This window comes from Microcaecilia unicolor, chromosome 11 (assembly GCF_901765095.1).
Source record: "Microcaecilia unicolor chromosome 11, aMicUni1.1, whole genome shotgun sequence".
Classification (NCBI taxonomy): Eukaryota; Metazoa; Chordata; class Amphibia; order Gymnophiona; family Siphonopidae; genus Microcaecilia; species Microcaecilia unicolor.
This window is the reverse complement of record NC_044041.1, coordinates 79,995,950-80,013,386: the sequence shown is the minus strand read 5'-3', so window position 1 is coordinate 80,013,386 and position 17,437 is coordinate 79,995,950.

Below are 17,437 nucleotides of genomic sequence, written 5' to 3'. Positions count from 1 at the left end.
CACCACCAGCTGCGAGCCAGACTGTCAGCTCTGCTAAATCGAGAGCGCGCGCGATAGACAGAAAAAGATGAAGCGGGCGCGCACGCGCACGGGGTAACCCCGCCTCCTTTCCTCCTCCCTCCCCAGACAAGGAGTTTTACGTCACATCCCCGCCCCGCCCCTACCCCTTTTCCCTAGCCCCTGCACCGGCGCATGCGCCTCATCCCTCCACGCCTCTCAGTCCTGCCTCGTCTCCTCAGTGCGTGACGTCATGTCCCTGCGCAATAATGGTCCGGGGGAGGGGAGGGGGAAGGAGGAGGTCAGGAAGTACTCAGGACAAGAGGAGGACGCAGGCAGAGAGATGAGCAAGGAGGCAATTGCACGTGTGGTACTGGGAGCAATTCGAGCCACTGTTAGGGGAAATATTACTTTGTTGCTGCTGCTTCAGGCCGGGAAAACTGTATGCAGCTGCTTTACTTTAGCTCGAAGAGGCTATAACATCTTGCCCCTGGAGTTACTCCTGCATGTCCCATCTTCCCACATATAGCGCGCATCTGTTCTCTAGAACCGGTCGGATGGACAAGGACCAGGTGCCAAACAGAAATAAAACCAAAGGGTGGTGTTTGTCGTGACATACACCTTTCGCGGCTTGAGTTTTAGAGACCTGCTAAACCTAAATATCTGCAAAAGTACTGGCATGGGTGTGCATCTCTGTACTCCAGGATAACACGTAAGCTCAAGTGGATGGAGGGATCGGGTAAAAACCGGATTCCTTGCTTTGCACCATAAAAATGTCAGAGGATGCAGGTGAGCTGGGGAGGGGCACTTGCTTTTAAAACCTAAAAGGAGATCCGGAGGATCTGGATGATTAGCTCTGAATCCCCTCGGATTACTAACCTTTAGACTTTTTTTTTTTCCTGGTAATACACAGATATGGGGGTGTCCTGAGATTGCCCCCCTCCCCATAGGTTTAAGGACAAGTGCCACAACCAGAGAAGACACGGCAACCTGACGAGCAAAGAAGTAAAAAGATACTCTGGTTTATAAGGTGGGAAAGCAGGGGATCCGGCTTTTACGTATTTCTGCTTCAGGGATTGGGTAACCAAAAAAAAAGGGGGGGGGACTCTACTACTACTACTACTTAACATTTCTAAAGCGCTACTAGGGTTACGCAGCTCTGTACAAATTAAACAAAGAAAGACGGTCCCTGCTTAAAGGAGCTTACACTCTAAAGAACGAAATGTCAAGTTGGGGCAGTCTAGATTTCCTGGGTAGAGGTGTAGTGGTTAGGTGCTGAAGGCGACATTGGGCTTTAAGCAGTGATTTGAAGATGGGCAGGGAGGGGGCCTGGCGTATGGGCTCGGGAAGTTTGTTCCACGCGTGGGGTGAGGCGAGCCAGAAAGGGCGGAGCCTGGAGTTGGCAGTGGTGGAGAAGGGTACTGAAAGGAGGGATTTGTATTGAGAGCGGAGGTTACAGGTAGGAACGTAAGGGGAGATGAGGGTTGAGAGGTAAGGAGGGGCTGCAGATCGCATACATTTATAGGTTATTAGCAGAAGCTTGAATTGAATGCGGTACCTGATCGGAAGCCAATGAAGTGACTTGAGGAGAGGGGTAATATGAGTGTATCGGTTCAGGCGGAAGATAAGACGTGCAGCAGAGTTCTAAACGGACTGAAGGGGGGTGTTTTTCTATCCCCCCCCTGTTAGACCTCTTTCTGACTCCGTCACACGGGGGACTAAAGGTACTTAGTTCATATATCAGGTTCTGTATAGTTTTTCTAACCTCCATTGTCACCCAATCATAAGAGGGTGGCATTAGGAGCCATAATTGAAAACTAATTCCCATAACTACTGCTTACTGTTTTTCTGGGTCTAGGTATATTCTGGGCCATTTATGTTCCTACATAAATCTTATTAAACATCTGTCTAAGTTTCTGCAAAGACTGAGTGTCACTTGTATATGATCTACCTTGTAGGCTAGATGTAAGGTAAGGAGAAGATGGAATCAATAAAAATAAAGACAGAGATAGGTTTAGATAGATAAGTACATTTTATTTCTTACCCAAACACAAGTCTTCAAGTTGATACAAATACAGACATCAGATTCTGGTTTCAGCCGCACAGGGCTTCGCCGTCTGACAGAAGCTTTGGAGAGGACACTCAAACTGAGCCAAAATCTCCCCTCTTTTATACTCTATCTTCTCCATAGAAGTGAATGGTGAGATACCTTGCTCCTAATCTTTCTCACTTTCTGAGATCATACTTTCCCATGCGATCTGCTATCTGATGTACCCAACTCCTTCCGTTCTCAGCTACTGCTAATTATCAACATGTTTTGGGAAGCGTTGAGATAACAGTTTCACATCTTCCGGCTGCAATACTTTTCATACCTTTCTCATGAACTCTGTATTACCTCTGTATCATTGTATACCAAAACTAATAAGCTCCATTTTATTCATCTGATCTTTCATTACAGATGCTATATTTGATTTAAAAATTGTACCAATTTGTGTCAGAAGTCATTATTCAGACCTGCTTTTTGCAGATTCTCAAATATTAAATCATTTACTTGTTGTTTGGCCTAGTCAGTACTTTTTCAGTTGTTTTAGGCTGCATAGCTTTGGCCATCACTATTCCAGTGGTAGCCTTAAAGCTAGGCCATATATTAACAGGGGATAGGTGGCTAAGTGGGAGACCAGTGAGGAGTAGGTTGCAGTAGTCAAGGCAAGAGGTAACGAGAGAGTGGATGAGAGTTCGGGTGGTGTGCTCAGAGAGGAAAGGGCAGATTTTGCTAATGTTATAGAGGAAGAAGCGACAGGTCTTGGCTATCTGCTGGATATGCGCAGAGGAGAGGGAGGAGTCGAAGATGACACCGAGGTTGTGGGCAGATGAGACGGGGACGATGAGGGTGTTATCAACCGAGATAGAGAGTGGAGGTAGAGGAGAAGTGGGTTTGGGTGGGAAGACAAGAAGTTCGATCTTGGCCATGTTCAGTTTCAGGTGGCGGTTGGACATCCAGGCAGCAATGTCGGATAAGCAGGCCGATACTTTGGCCTGGGTTTCCGCAGTGTGCCGGAGGTGTGGAGAGATAAAGCTGGGTGTCGTCAGCATAAAGATGATAGTGGAAGCCATGAGACGATATCAGGGAGCCCAGGGAAAAGGTGTAGATAGAGAAAAGTAGGGGTCCAAGAACAGAACAGAGAGTGGGATAGGGGCGGAGGAAGAACCATGAGATTGTACTCTGAAGGTACGATGGGAGAGATAAGAGGAGAACCAGGAGAGGACAGAGCCTGGAACCCAAAAGAGACAGTGTGTCAAGAAGTAAGTTGTGATTGACAGTGTCAAAAGCGGCGGATAGGTCGTGGAGAATGAGGATGGAGTAATGACCTTTGGATTTGGGGAGGAACAGGTCATTAGACTTTGGATAATGCCGTTTCTGTCGAGTGTAGTGGGCAAAAGCCAGATTGAAGTGGATTGAGGATGGCATGAGAGGCGAGAAAATCAATGCAATGGCTGTGAACGACGCGTTCAAGTATTTTGGAGAGGAAGGGTAGGAGGGAGATGGGGCGGTAGTTGGAGGGACAGGTAGGGTCAAGTAAAGGTTTTTTGAGGAGAGGTGCGACTACAGCATGCTTGAAGGTGTCAGGGACAGTTGCGGTGGAGAGAGAGAGGTTGAGGATATGACAGATGGGGGGGGGGGGCGTGATAGTAGGAGAGATGGTGATAAGTAAGTTGGTGGGGATGGGGTCTGAGGAACAGGTGGCGCATTTCGAGGAGGAGAGAAGATGGGTGGTTTCCTCTTCGGTGATATCAGGAAAAGAGGAGAAGGAGGCCTGGGTTGGTTGGTTGAGGGAGTGATGAAGAGGAGAAGGTTTAGTGGTGAATTCGAGGTTGATTTTCTGGACCTTGTCGCGGAAGTAGTCAGCCAGTGATTGAGGAGAGAGTGGGGGGGGGGGGGGGGGGGAGTGGAGGGCACTTTGAGGAGGGAGTTGAGGGTGGCAAAGAGACGACGAGGGTTAGAGCTGAGGGAATTAGTCAATTGGGTGTAGTAGTCCTGTTTGGTGAGGAATAGGGAGGACTGGAAGGAGGATAGCATGAATTTGGAGTGAATGAAGTCAGTATGGGTGCGAGATTTCCTCCATAGGCGTTCAGCCAATCGGGAGCAGGAGCGAAGGTAACGGGTGCAAGGGTTAAGCCAGGGCTGGGGATTAGTGCGCCTTGTAGGACGGGAAACGGACGGTGCAAGGGTATCTAGGGCGGAGGAGAGAGTGGCATTGTAATTGGAAACAGCCTAGTCGACAGACTCGGAGGACGTGATGGACGGGAGGAGTTCAGAGATACCAGCGGATAAGGTGGGGGGGTCAACAGCTTGGAGATTCCTGGAGGTAGTGGTTAGTGTTGGGCTGGACTGAGGGGGAGGATGATGCTACAGACTAAGCATTTTTGTTTTTATCTTGCCCTTTTTGTTTTCACTACTTTTGGAAATGTATTACATCTACTACTCTTTTTGTGTTGAAAAAATATTTTGACATTGTTCTGAATCTATCCTATTGGATCTTGAAATTGTGGCCTCAAGTTCTAGAACCTCTTTCCAATGATAAGTTTAGTTGCTATGCATTTTGGTTTATTTTGATTTTGAAAATTTTGCAGTATATACATTTTGAAAAATAAACCTTTTCAATACTTTGTCACACAAGGCTCCTGTTTCTCATCTTCTCTAGGCAGTGCTTTAGGTTGATTTACAAAACATCTGCAGCTTTTTTGTCATACTAATGCCTCAGTACAGTAGTTTTAAAGCATATCTTCGTAATCCTACCCCCCCCCCCCCGCCATCTGAATTTTCTCAGTAAATATGCCTGAGGCACAGAGGCAAGTGGAATCAGTGATTTAGCATATTACAGATATGTCCTCCCTAATAATTACTAGCTGTAGTAAGGATTCACCATGGACAGTAGGATAAGTCGGCCACATGTAGGTGACCTAATCCAAATCCCTTTAGACAGAATTGCTCTCCAATATCTCAGACTCCCTCCAGTCCCCACGCACTTCTTTCTTTTTTCTATAGGGTCCAGCTGGGTATACATGAGCAGCCCTGTTTGCATTGCTAACCCACTTTCTGCCTTAGAGTCCCAAGTAGGCCCCAGTTCAGCTGAGTGGAGCGGAGCAACTTGTGGAGCCAACTTATCCTACTATCCACAAAGAACCCCTGTTCCAGTTAAGTAGCCTCACTTTTTCTATGTAAAGTACTGGTACACAGGCGTCCTTCATGGTGGGATGAATTGAGCCCTCAAAAATCAACCAATAGAAGATAAGAAGAGACCATATGACTTACCAAAGGTTGTTTATTAGCAACAAACAAAAGAGTCAGAACCATCAGTGTTGACTGGAGAATCACATATATGCAGATAATGAATATACTCAGCCCACAACAGGCACACATACCTGAACTTAGTATATCTAGAGAATGCAACAGAATCAGAAGGTGGTTCATACACTATGACACGGTATCTGGGGGGGGGGGGGTAGCCCCAAAGGACCATTGCTTGGAGGAGCAAGCATCCAAAACAATTTGGAGTGAGATGTCCACGCAATAGTGAAAATGTGTATGGAGGACCAGGTGGCAATATTGCAACTATCTTTTTAGGGTGTAGAATGTAAGTAGACCCAACAGCTGGTGTGTGAGCTCTGCCAGAAAGCGATAGGTCTAACTGCTCTATGTATACAGCACATATAATGCAATGGGATATCTAGCCAATCATGATTCACTTAATAACTAAGCTGCCTCATCTCTTGGGGATGTGATGAAGAGTTAGGAAGTCTTATGGAACGGCTTTGTTTTGCTGATGTGGAGTGCAGGTGCTATTTCGCTCCAGTGGTGACTCTGGGCAGTGTTGATACACAAGGTGTTAGGCAGAGACCACCTTCAGTGGGTCAATTACTCATGGCTGTAGCTCAGATTGACAATCAGTAAGAGGATTTTCTAGCTGAGAAAGTTGATGGTAGCATCTTTGAGTAGCTCAGATGGCGGTAAAATGATGGATAATGATATTGAGGCCAGGTTTTCAGCCTTCAAGGTAACTGGCAGCAGCCCCCTTAAAACCAGCAATATAAAAGGTTTCCCCCCCCCCCACCACCACCACCACAGCAAGCTTGGTCCTTTCTCGCCCCACTCTGCTCTCAAATCCACAACTCTCTCTCTCTCCCTCCCTCCCTCCAAATCTTGCCTTGATCATTGACAGCACTTACGGCACACTACCTCTGGCCAGTGTTGGGGCCTTCTCCCTCTGCTCTTGAGGTAGACATTTTGGGGGGGGGGGGGGGGGGGGGGCGCTACCGTTCCGCTACAGTATGGCATTTAGCCAAGTAGTTGGGACCTGGATTGCCCACAATTAGAAAAGGATACTGGGCTAGAAGGACCTTTGGTCTGAGCCAGTATGGCTATTCTTATGATGCAACTTCCTGCCTCACTTGCTAGCAATCAAGGCAAGTTTTGAAGACCCTTGGGAGCTATGTTAGACAATCGGGAGAGTCCCTGCCTCATTAGGGGTGGGGTGGTATATTGGATTCATGGGGGGGGGGAGAGAAACTGGGAAGCAGAGGAGAAAAGTGGAGATATGCTGGTTCTGGACTAAGGATGCAGAAGGAAGAAGAGAGAGGGCCTAGAGAGAAGATACTGGACATAGAGTAAACATGAGGATACAATACTGCTTATATAAGAATGGGGGGGGGGGATAGGGACTCAGACACAATGCTGGATGGAGGGAGATGTTAAATAGAAGGGATGGATAGGGACACTAAGAGCAGATAGTAATTACACATGGAGGAACATGAGGCAGTGCTAGACAGACAGATAGTTATGCACAAAGAAGACAGATGAGGGTAGACAGAGAAGAAATGTCAAATAGGTCAAGGAAAGAAAGGAAAACCAGAAGAGACACAGACCACAGCAAATGGGAAAATAAAATGCTCTTGAGGGTTTGGGCCTCTTATCAAGCAACACTAGTGGTTCCCACACTGCAGTGCCAACAACACCTATTCAAAGTGAATGGGCTTTGTTGCACCGGGGACCGCTAGCAGTTTGATAAAAGCAGCCCTTCGTTTTACCTTCATAGCTTTATTACTGATCTGTGGTCCCTTGTTTCATATTTGCTGAAGGTCTGTCTGTGCTTTGCACATGTGACGAAGGTGCAGAAATTGCTAGAACTCTGTGTAGCAATCCCAGTTCTGTTTTATTGCTAGATGATATACTGGTATTCTAGGGCCCAAAATGTAGCTAAGGTTGCTCCTTGAATCTTGGGTATTAGTGCTATTATGATATGGTCTTCCAGTGGCGGGATTATGGGTTGGCCTTAGTGAAAGGATAGCAAAACTTAATAGAATGTCATTAACATCAGGCAGGGATTGTGAAATAATTATAGACTATACATACACATCTGATTTTTGACAGAAAAACTGAACACCTTCCCTGCACCTGTAAGTTAAGGTTATTAGGATTTATTTACTGCTTTTTTGAAAAACATTCACTCAAGGTGCTGTACAGTATGTGTACCATCTCAGAAGAAAAAATTGACAACTCTAGAATGGTCAGACCAAAGGGCAAAGGTTAGAGACAGACTTAGACATTTTTGCTAGCATAGAGACATTGTTCAATGATTGCCATGAAGGGGATGCAAACATACCAGGCTACTATCAATTTAGGAAGGATAGAGATTGTCGTAAAGGTGGAGGAGTAGCTTTGTATGTGAGAAACGATATCACAGCGACTGAAATGCCAGGGGTCTGGTGAAAGGAAGAAGCAATATGGATCACTTTTGAAAAGAAATTATGAAACCTCTGTCCACATAGGTGTTGTCTACAGACCTCAGACACAATCAGATGAACTAGATAAAGATCTGTTTACAGATATCAAAAAGCTGGGAAAGAAAAGAGGTACTGTTCCTGGCACATTTCAACCTGCCAGATACCTACAGATTAGAACGTTCCATCTGTGGCACTGGAAAGAAGTAAGTGTGGACACCTTACAAAGTGCTCTGCTCAGACAAATGGTGACAACCCACGAGGGGAAGAACGACACTGGTTCTGATAGTCATAAATGGGGAAAGTGTGTCAAGGATGACTGGTGACGATGCTTCTTGGCCTTCATCTGGAGCGTGTCACCAAGGCTCCTCAGTGCCCACGTTAAATCCTCGTCATCTTGGGTTCAGGTCTGACAATGGCTAGTTGCGAGGGGCCTTGAGACAGGTGGAGACCCACTCGACGCCTCACTGCTCCCAGTGTCTAAGGATCTCGAAGCAGCCACGCTTACCGACGCTCCCAATGCCATGCTCGACGTCAGTGCCGACGCCGCCAACCTCGATGCCGATGCACAGGGCTTAATCCTCTCTCGTTGAGCCTCTCTGGAAACCTGGGTCCTCTTCTTCATACGAAGACAGAGAACACAGCAGCGGTGTGGTTGGGCCCAAGACACTGTGTCTACAGAAAGCCCGAACAGGTTGGATCCTAACTGAGGACATAACTGAGATTGACCTAAAAAATTTACCAACTAACTGAGAGTGCAGCCTGGAACAGAACAAACAGGGCCCTCGGGGGGTGGAGTTGGATCCTAAAGCCCGAACAGGTTCTGAAGAACTGACTGCCCGAACCGACTGTCGCGTCGGGTATCCTGCTGCAGGCAGTAATGAGATGTGAATGTGTGGACAGATGACCACGTCGCAGCTTTGCAAATCTCTTCAATAGTGGCTGACTTCAAGTGGGCTACCGACGCTGCCATGGCTCTAACATTATGAGCCGTGACATGACCCTCAAGAGCCAGCCCAGCCTGGGCGTAAGTGAAGGAAATGCAATCTGCTAGCCAATTGGATATGGTGCGTTTCCCCACAGCCACTCCCCTCCTATTGGGAACAATTGGGCGGACTGTCTGTTGGGCTGTGTCCGCTCCAGGTAGAAGGCCAATGCTCTCTTGCAGTCCAATGTGTGCAGCTGACGTTCAGCAGGGCAGGAATGAGGACGGGGAAAGAATGTTGGCAAGACAATTGACTGGTTCAGATGGAACTCCGACACAACCTTTGGCAAGAACTTAGGGTGAGTGCGGAGGACTACTCTGTTATGATGAAATTTGGTCCTTTCCCGAGATGGTCAGATTGCACCGCGTACAGAGCTTGAAGGCACTGGGAGTCTTCATGGACATGGACAGGAAGATCTCATCAGCTAAATTAAACGACTTGATGGTGCCTAAAAAAAGGGGCAAGGCACAGAGGAAAAACCTGACCAGAGTCAGGGCCTAAAAACGGCCCAATGACATTGTTTTGCCCAAGTTTATTTGTGAAAGTAAGAAAAATAAAGGAAGCACAATAAAATTGAGGAAAAAAATAGCTCTCTGAACCAGGCGAATGAGGAGATGCCTGAAAAAGCACACCTTCACTTCACATGGAAAAAAAAGAGAACTGAGACTGCATCGATGTGACAAGCAGGAAGGCATGCGCTGTGTAGTGTTGCTCTCTCCAAAAAGACCAGGCCATTTGGATCATCAGCATTACCCAATTGTGATATTTTTTATTTTTTGGAATTTATTAACCACCTTTATGAAGAGATTCACCCAAGGTGGTTTACAGCAGGTGAACCATTTACAATGTAGGTCTGTGACAAAGCTCTTATTTTAGAATTTCATGTAATGGACGCTAAGTACCTAAATATTGAAATACTGTCTGTACTCTGCCCTCTCTAACTTCCAATAACGGGGCAATCAGGGAAGACAAAGCCGTAGCGGAGAGATTAAATGAATTCTGCTTCGGTCTCTACCGAGGAAGATCTGGGAGTGATACCGGTGCCAGAAATGGTATTCGAAGCTGACGAGTCAGAGAAATTTAATGAATTCTCTATAAACCTGGAGGATGTAATGGGGCAGTTCTACAAACTGAAGAGTAGCAAATCTCCTGGACCGGATGGTATTCATCCCAGAGTACTGATATAACTGAAAAATGAGCTTGCAGAGCTCGTTAGAAATATGTAATATATCCTTAAAATCAAGTGTGGTACCGGACGACTGGAGGGTGGCTAAAATAACGCCAATTTTTTAAAAAAGGTTCCAGAGGAGATCCGGGAAATTATAGACCGGCGAGTCCGATATCGGTGCCGGACAAAATGGTATATATTATTAAGAACAAAATTACACAGCATATTCAAAAGCATGGATTAATGAGACAAAGTCAACATGGATTTAGTGAATGGAAATCTTGTCTCACCAATCTACTACATTTCTTTGAAAGGGTGAACAAACATGTGGATAAAGGTGAGCCGGTTGATTATTTGGTATCTGGATTTTCAGAAGGTGTTTGACAAAGTACCTCATGAAAGACTCCAGAGGAAATTGGAGAGGCATGGGATAGGAGGATTGTGAAAAATTACAAGAGGACCTTACGAGACTGGGCATCCAAATGGCTGATGACGTTTAATGTGAGCAAGTGCAAAGTAATGCATGTGGGAAAGAGGCACCCGAAAGCGAATGCTACATACCTGTAGAAGGTATTCTCCGAGGACAGCAGGCTGATTGTTCTCACTGATGGGTGACGTCCACGGCAGCCCCCTCCAATCGGAAACTTCACTAGCAAAGGCCTTTGCTAGTCCTCGCGCGCGCATGCGCGGCCGTCTTCCCGCCCGAACCGGCTCGTGTTCGTCAGTCCCATAAGTAGCAAACAAAGCAAGGGAAGACACAACTCCAAAGGGGAGGCGGGCGGGTTTGTGAGAACAATCAGCCTGCTGTCCTCGGAGAATACCTTCTACAGGTATGTAGCATTCGCTTTCTCCGAGGACAAGCAGGCTGCTTGTTCTCACTGATGGGGTATCCCTAGCCCCCAGGCTCACTCAAAACAACAACCATGGTCAATTGGGCCTCGCAACGGCGAGGACATAACTGAGATTGACCTAAAAAATTTACCAACTAACTGAGAGTGCAGCCTGGAACAGAACAAACAGGGCCCCGGGGGGTGGAGTTGGATCCTAAAGCCCGAACAGGTTCTGAAGAACTGACTGCCCGAACCGACTGTCGCGTCGGGTATCCTGCTGCAGGCAGTAATGAGATGTGAATGTGTGGACAGATGACCACGTCGCAGCTTTGCAAATCTCTTCAATAGTGGCTGACTTCAAGTGGGCTACCGACGCTGCCATGGCTCTAACATTATGAGCCGTGACATGACCCTCAAGAGCCAGCCCAGCCTGGGCGTAAGTGAAGGAAATGCAATCTGCTAGCCAATTGGATATGGTGCGTTCCCCACAGCCACTCCCCTCCTATTGGGAACAATTGGGCGGACTGTCTGTTGGGCTGTGTCCGCTCCAGGTAGAAGGCCAATGCTCTCTTGCAGTCCAATGTGTGCAGCTGACGTTCAGCAGGGCAGGAATGAGGACGGGGAAAGAATGTTGGCAAGACAATTGACTGGTTCAGATGGAACTCCGACACAACCTTTGGCAAGAACTTAGGGTGAGTGCGGAGGACTACTCTGTTATGATGAAATTTGGTGTAAGGGGCCTGGGCTACCAGGGCCTGAAGCTCACTGACGTCTACGAGCTGAAGTAACTGCCACCAAGAAAATGACCTTCCAGGTCAAGTACTTCAGATGGCAGGAATTCAGTGGCTCAAAAGGAGGTTTCATCAGCTGGGTGAGAACGACATTGAGATCCCATGACACTGTAGGAGGCTTGACAGGGGGCTTTGACAAAAGCAAACCTCTCATGAAGCGAACAACTAAAGGCTGTCCTGAGATCGGCTTACCTTCCACACGGTAATGGTATGCACTGATTGCACTAAGGTGAACCCTTACAGAGTTGGTCTTGAGACCAGACTCAGACAAGTGCAGAAGGTATTCAAGCAGGGTCTGTGTAGGACAAGAGCGAGGATCTAGGGCCTTGCTGTCACACCAGACGGCAAACCTCCTCCACAGAAAGAAGTAACTCCTCTTAGTGGAATCTTTCCTGGAGCAAGCAAGATACGGGAGACACCCTCTGACAGACCCAAAGAGGCAAAGTCTATGCTCTCAACATCCAGGCCGTGAGAGCCAGGGACCGGAGGTTGGGATGCAGAAGCGCCCCTTCGTCCTGCGTGATGAGGGTCGGAAAACACTCCAATCTCCACGGTTCTTCGGAGGACAACTCCAGAAGAAGAGGGAACCAGATCTGACGTGGCCAAAAAGGAGCAATCAGAATCATGGTGCCTCGGTCTTGCTTGAGTTTCAACAAAGTCTTCCCCACCAGAGGTATGGAAGGATAAGCATACAGCAGACCCTCCCCCCAGTCCAGGAGGAAGGCATCCGATGCCAGTCTGCCGTGGGCCTGAAGCCTGGAACAGAACTGAGGGACTTTGTGGTTGGCTCGAGATGCGAAGAGATCTACCAAGGGGGTGCCCCACGCTTGGAAGATCTGGCACACCACTCGGGAATTGAGCGACCATTCGTGAGGTTGCATAATCCTGCTCAACCTGTCGGCCAGACTGTTGTTTACGCCTGCCAGATATGTGGCTTGGAGCACCATGCCGTGACGGCGAGCCCAGAGCCACATGCTGACGGCTTCCTGACACAGGGGGCGAGATCCGGTGCCCCCCTGCTTGTTGACGTAATACATGGCAACCTGGTTTTGTGTCTGAATTTGGATAATTTGGTGGGACAGCCGATCTCTGAAAGCCTTCAGAGCGTTCCAGATCGCTCGTAACTCCAGAAGATTGATCTGCAGATCGCGTTCCTGGAGGGACCAGCTTCCTTGGGTGTGAAGCCCTTCGACATGAGCTCCCCACCCCAGGAGAGACGCATCCGTGGTCAGCACTTTTTGTGGCTGAGGAATTTGGAAGGGACGTCCCAGAGTCAGATTGGACCAAATCGTCCACCAATACAGGGATTCGAGAAAACTCGTGGACAGGTGGATCACGTCTTCTAGATCCCCAGCAGCCTGAAACCACTGGGAAGCTAGGGTCCATTGAGCAGATCGCATGTGAAGGCGGGCCATGGGAGTCACATGAACTGTGGAGGCCATGTGGCCTAGCAATCTCAACATCTGCCGAGCTGTGATCTGCTGGGACGCTCGCACCCGCGAGACGAGGGACAACAAGTTGTTGGCTCTCGTCTCTGGGAGATAGGCGCGAGCCGTCCGAGAATCCAGCAGAGCTCCTATGAATTCGAGTCTCTGCACTGGGAGAAGATGGGACTTTGGATAATTTATCACAAACCCCAGTAGCTCCAGGAGGCGAATAGTCATCTGCATGGACTGCAGGGCTCCTGCCTCGGATGTGTTCTTCACCAGCCAATGGTCGAGATATGGGAACACGTGTACCCCCAGTCTGCGAAGTGCCGCTGCTACTACAGCCAAGCACTTCGTGAACACTCTGGGCGCAGAGGCGAGCCCAAAGGGTAGCACACAGTACTGGAAGTGACGTGTGCCCAGCTGAAATCGCAGATACTGTCTGTGAGCTGGCAGTATCGGGCTGTGCGTATAGGCGTCCTTCAAGTCCAGAGAGCATAGCCAATCGTTTTGCTGAATCATGGGTAGAAGGGTGCCCAGGGAAAGCATCCTGAACTTTTCTTTGACCAGATATTTGTTCAGGGCCCTTAGGTCTAGGATGGGACGCATCCCCCCTGTTTTCTTTTCCACAAGGAAGTACCTGGAATAGAATCCCAGCCCTTCTTGCCCGGATGGCACGGGCTCGACCGCATTGGCGCTGAGAAGGGCGGAGAGTTCCTCTGCAAGTACCTGCTTGTGCTGGAAGCTGTAGGATTGAGCTCCCGGTGGACAATTTGGAGGTTTTGAAGCCAAATTGAGGGTGTACCCGTGCCGGACTATTTGGAGAACCCACTGATCGGAGGTTATGAGAGGCCACCTTTGGTGAAAAGCTTTTAACCTCCCCCCGACTGGTAGGTCGCCCGGCACTGATACTTGGATGTCGGCTATGCTCTGCTGGAGCCAGTCAAAAGCTCGTCCCTTGCTTTTGCTGGGGAGCCGAGGGGCCTTGCTGAGGCGCACGCTGCTGACGAGAGCGAGCGCGCTGGGGCTTAGCCTGGGCCGCAGGCTGTCGAGAAGGAGGATTGTACCTACGCTTGCCAGAAGAGTAGGGAACAGTCTTCCTTCCCCCGAAAAATCTTCTACCTGTAGAGGTAGATGCTGAAGGCTGCCGGCGGGAGAACTTGTCGAATGCGGTGTCCCGCTGGTGGAGCTGCTCTACCACCTGTTCGACTTTCTCTCCAAAAATATTATCCGCACGGCAAGGCGAGTCCGCAATCCGCTGCTGGATTCTATTATCCAGGTCGGAGGCACGCAGCCATGAGAGTCTGCGCATCACCACACCTTGAGCAGCGGCCCTGGACGCAACATCAAAGGTGTCATACACCCCTCTGGCCAGGAATTTTCTGCACGCCTTCAGCTGCCTGACCACCTCCTGAAAAGGCTTGGCTTGCTCAGGGGGGAGCGCATCCACCAAGCCCGCCAACTGCCACACATTGTTCCGCATGTGTATGCTCGTGTAGAGTTGGTAGGACTGAATTTTGGCCACGAGCATAGAAGAATGGTAGGCCTTCCTCCCAAAGGAGTCTAAGGTTCTAGAGTCCTTGCCCGGGGGCGCCAAAGCATGCTCCCTAGAACTCTTAGCCTTCTTTAGGGCCAAATCCACAACTCCAGAGTCATGAGGCAACTGTGTGCGCATCAGCTCTGGGTCCCCATGGATCCGGTACTGGGACTCGATCTTCTTGGGAATGTGGGGATTAGTTAGAGGCTTGGTCCAGTTCGCCAGCAATGTCTTTTTTAGGACATGGTGCATGGGTACAGTGGACGCTTCCTTAGGTGGAGAAGGATAGTCCAGGAGCTCAAACATTTCAGCCCTGGGCTCGTCCTCCACAACCACCGGGAAGGGGATGGCCGTAGACATCTCCCGGACAAAGGAAGCGAAAGACAGACTCTCGGGGGGAGAAAGCTGTCTCTCAGGAGAGGGAGTGGGATCGGCAGGAAGACCCTCAGACTCCTCGTCAGAGAAATATCTGGTGTCTTCTTCCTCTTCCCACGAGGCCTCACCCTCGGTGTCAGACACAAGTTCACGGACCTGTGTCTGCAACCGTGCCCGACTCAACTCTGTGGAGCCACGTCCACGATGGGGGCGTCGAGAGGTAGACTCCCTCGCCCGCATCGGCGAAGATCCCTCCGCCGACGTAGTCGGGGAGCCCTCCTGGGAGGCGACGGCAGCCGGTACCGCACGCGGCACCGACGCCGGAGACCTCACCCCGGGCGATGGACCAGCCGGCGCCACGCTCGACGGTACCGGTGGCGCAAGCACCGCCGGTACCGGAGGGGTAGGGCGCAACAGCTCTCCCAGAATCTCTGGGAGAACGGCCCGGAGGCTCTCGTTCAGAGCGGCTGCAGAGAAAGGCATGGAGGTCGATGCAGGCGTTGACGTCAGAACCTGTTCCGGGCGTGGAGGCTGTTCTGGGCTGTCCAGAGTGGAGCGCATCGACACCTCCTGAACAGAGGGTGAGCGGTCCTCTCGGTGCCGATGCCTACTGGGTGCCAACTCCCTCGGCGACCCAGAGCTCTCGGTGCCGACACAGGAAGGAGACCGATGACGATGCTTCTTCGACTTCTTGGAACGAAGCATGTCACCGGAGCTTCCCGGCACCGACGAGGAGGACGTAGAATCCAGCCGTCGCTTCCTCGGGGCCGAGGCCGAAGGAGGTCGGTCTTGGGGGGGCTGTACCGCAGGAGCCCTCAGGTTAGGGGGAGACCCACCCGAAGGCTCACCGCCACCAGCAGGGGAATGGACAGCCCTCACCTGCACTCCAGACAAAGCACCACTGTCTGACGACATCAGCAGACGAGGTCCCGGTACCACCGACATCGATGCAGCTGTCCGATGTCTCAGCGCCGATGCAGAGGGCCGATGCCTCGATGCACTCGATGCACTGGCGGCCGAGGATGAAGGTCTGGACGCTGAAGACGTCGATGCACTCGATACCCCCGGTGCCGATGTCGACGAAGAGCCCGAGAACAAAACGTTCCACTGGGCCAATCTCGCTACCTGAGTCTGCTTTTGCAAAAGGGAACACAGACTACAGGCCTGCGGGCGGTGCCCAGCCCCCAAGCACTGAAGACACGACGCGTGCCTGTCAGTGAGCGAGATGACCCGGGCGCACTGGGTGCACTTCTTGAAGCCGCTGGGAGACTTCGATGTCATGGGCGGAAAAATCACGCTGGCGAGATCAAAAGTCGAAATGGCGGAAAAGGCACCACAAAAACAAGGGGAAGAAAACTTCGACCCGAGGCCTAAAAGCGGCCTACCCCGACGACGAAAGAAAACTTACCGGGGCGAAAAAGCTGGAAATATCGGGGGAAAAGAGACCGAAGAGTCCCTTTCCACACACAGAATGGTTTTTTTTTTTTTTTTTGTTAAACACAAGAGAACGCGCGAGGTCGACTTTGCGGGGCACGACACGGCGAAAACACGACCGTACCGAGCACGGACAAAAGAAGACTGACGAACACGAGCCGGTTCGGGCGGGAAGACGGCCGCGCATGCGCGGTGTGCATGAGCGCGCGAGGACTAGCAAAGGCCTTTGCTAGTGAAGTTTCCGATTGGAGGGGGCTGCCGTGGACGTCACCCATCAGTGAGAACAAGCAGCCTGCTTGTCCTCGGAGAATTATAGCTACGTCATGCAAGGTTCCACGTTAGGAGTCACGGACCAAGAAAGGGATCTAGGTGTCGTCGTTGATACGTTGACACCTTCTGCTCAGTGTGCTGCTGCAGCTAAGAAAGCAAATAGAATGTTAGGTATTATTAGGAAAGGAAAACAAAAATGAGGCTGTTATAATGCCTTTGTATCACTCTATGGTGCGACCGCACCTCGAATATTGTGTGCAGAGAAGGGTGACGAAAATGATAAAGGTGATGGGACAACTTCCCTATGAGGAAAGGCTAAAGCGGCTAGAGCTCTTCAGCTTGGCGAAAAGGCGGCTGAGGGGAAATATGATAGAGGTCTATAAAATAATGAGTGCGGTTGAACACCCGGGTAGGTGTGAAGCATCTGTTCACGCTTTCCAAAAATACTAGGACTAGGGGGCATGCGATGAAGCTACAATGTAGTAAATTTAAAACGAATTGGAGAAAATTTTTCTTCACTCAACGTGTAATTAAACTCTGGAATTCATTGCCAGAGAATGTGGTAAAGGCGGTCAACTTAGCGGAGTTTAAAAAAGGTTTGGACGGTTTCCTAAAGGAAAAGTCCATAGACCGTTATTAAATGGACTTGTGGAAAATCCACTATTTCTGGGATAAGCAGTATAGTTGGAAACAGGATGCTGGGCTTGATGGACCTTTGGTCTTTCCCAATATGGCAATACTTATGTACTTTTGACACTCACAGGATTTAGGCCTACTACTTGTCTTTGGACAAATAATATCACGTTTGCTGTTGATTTAAACCTTGAATTCATAATGAATGCG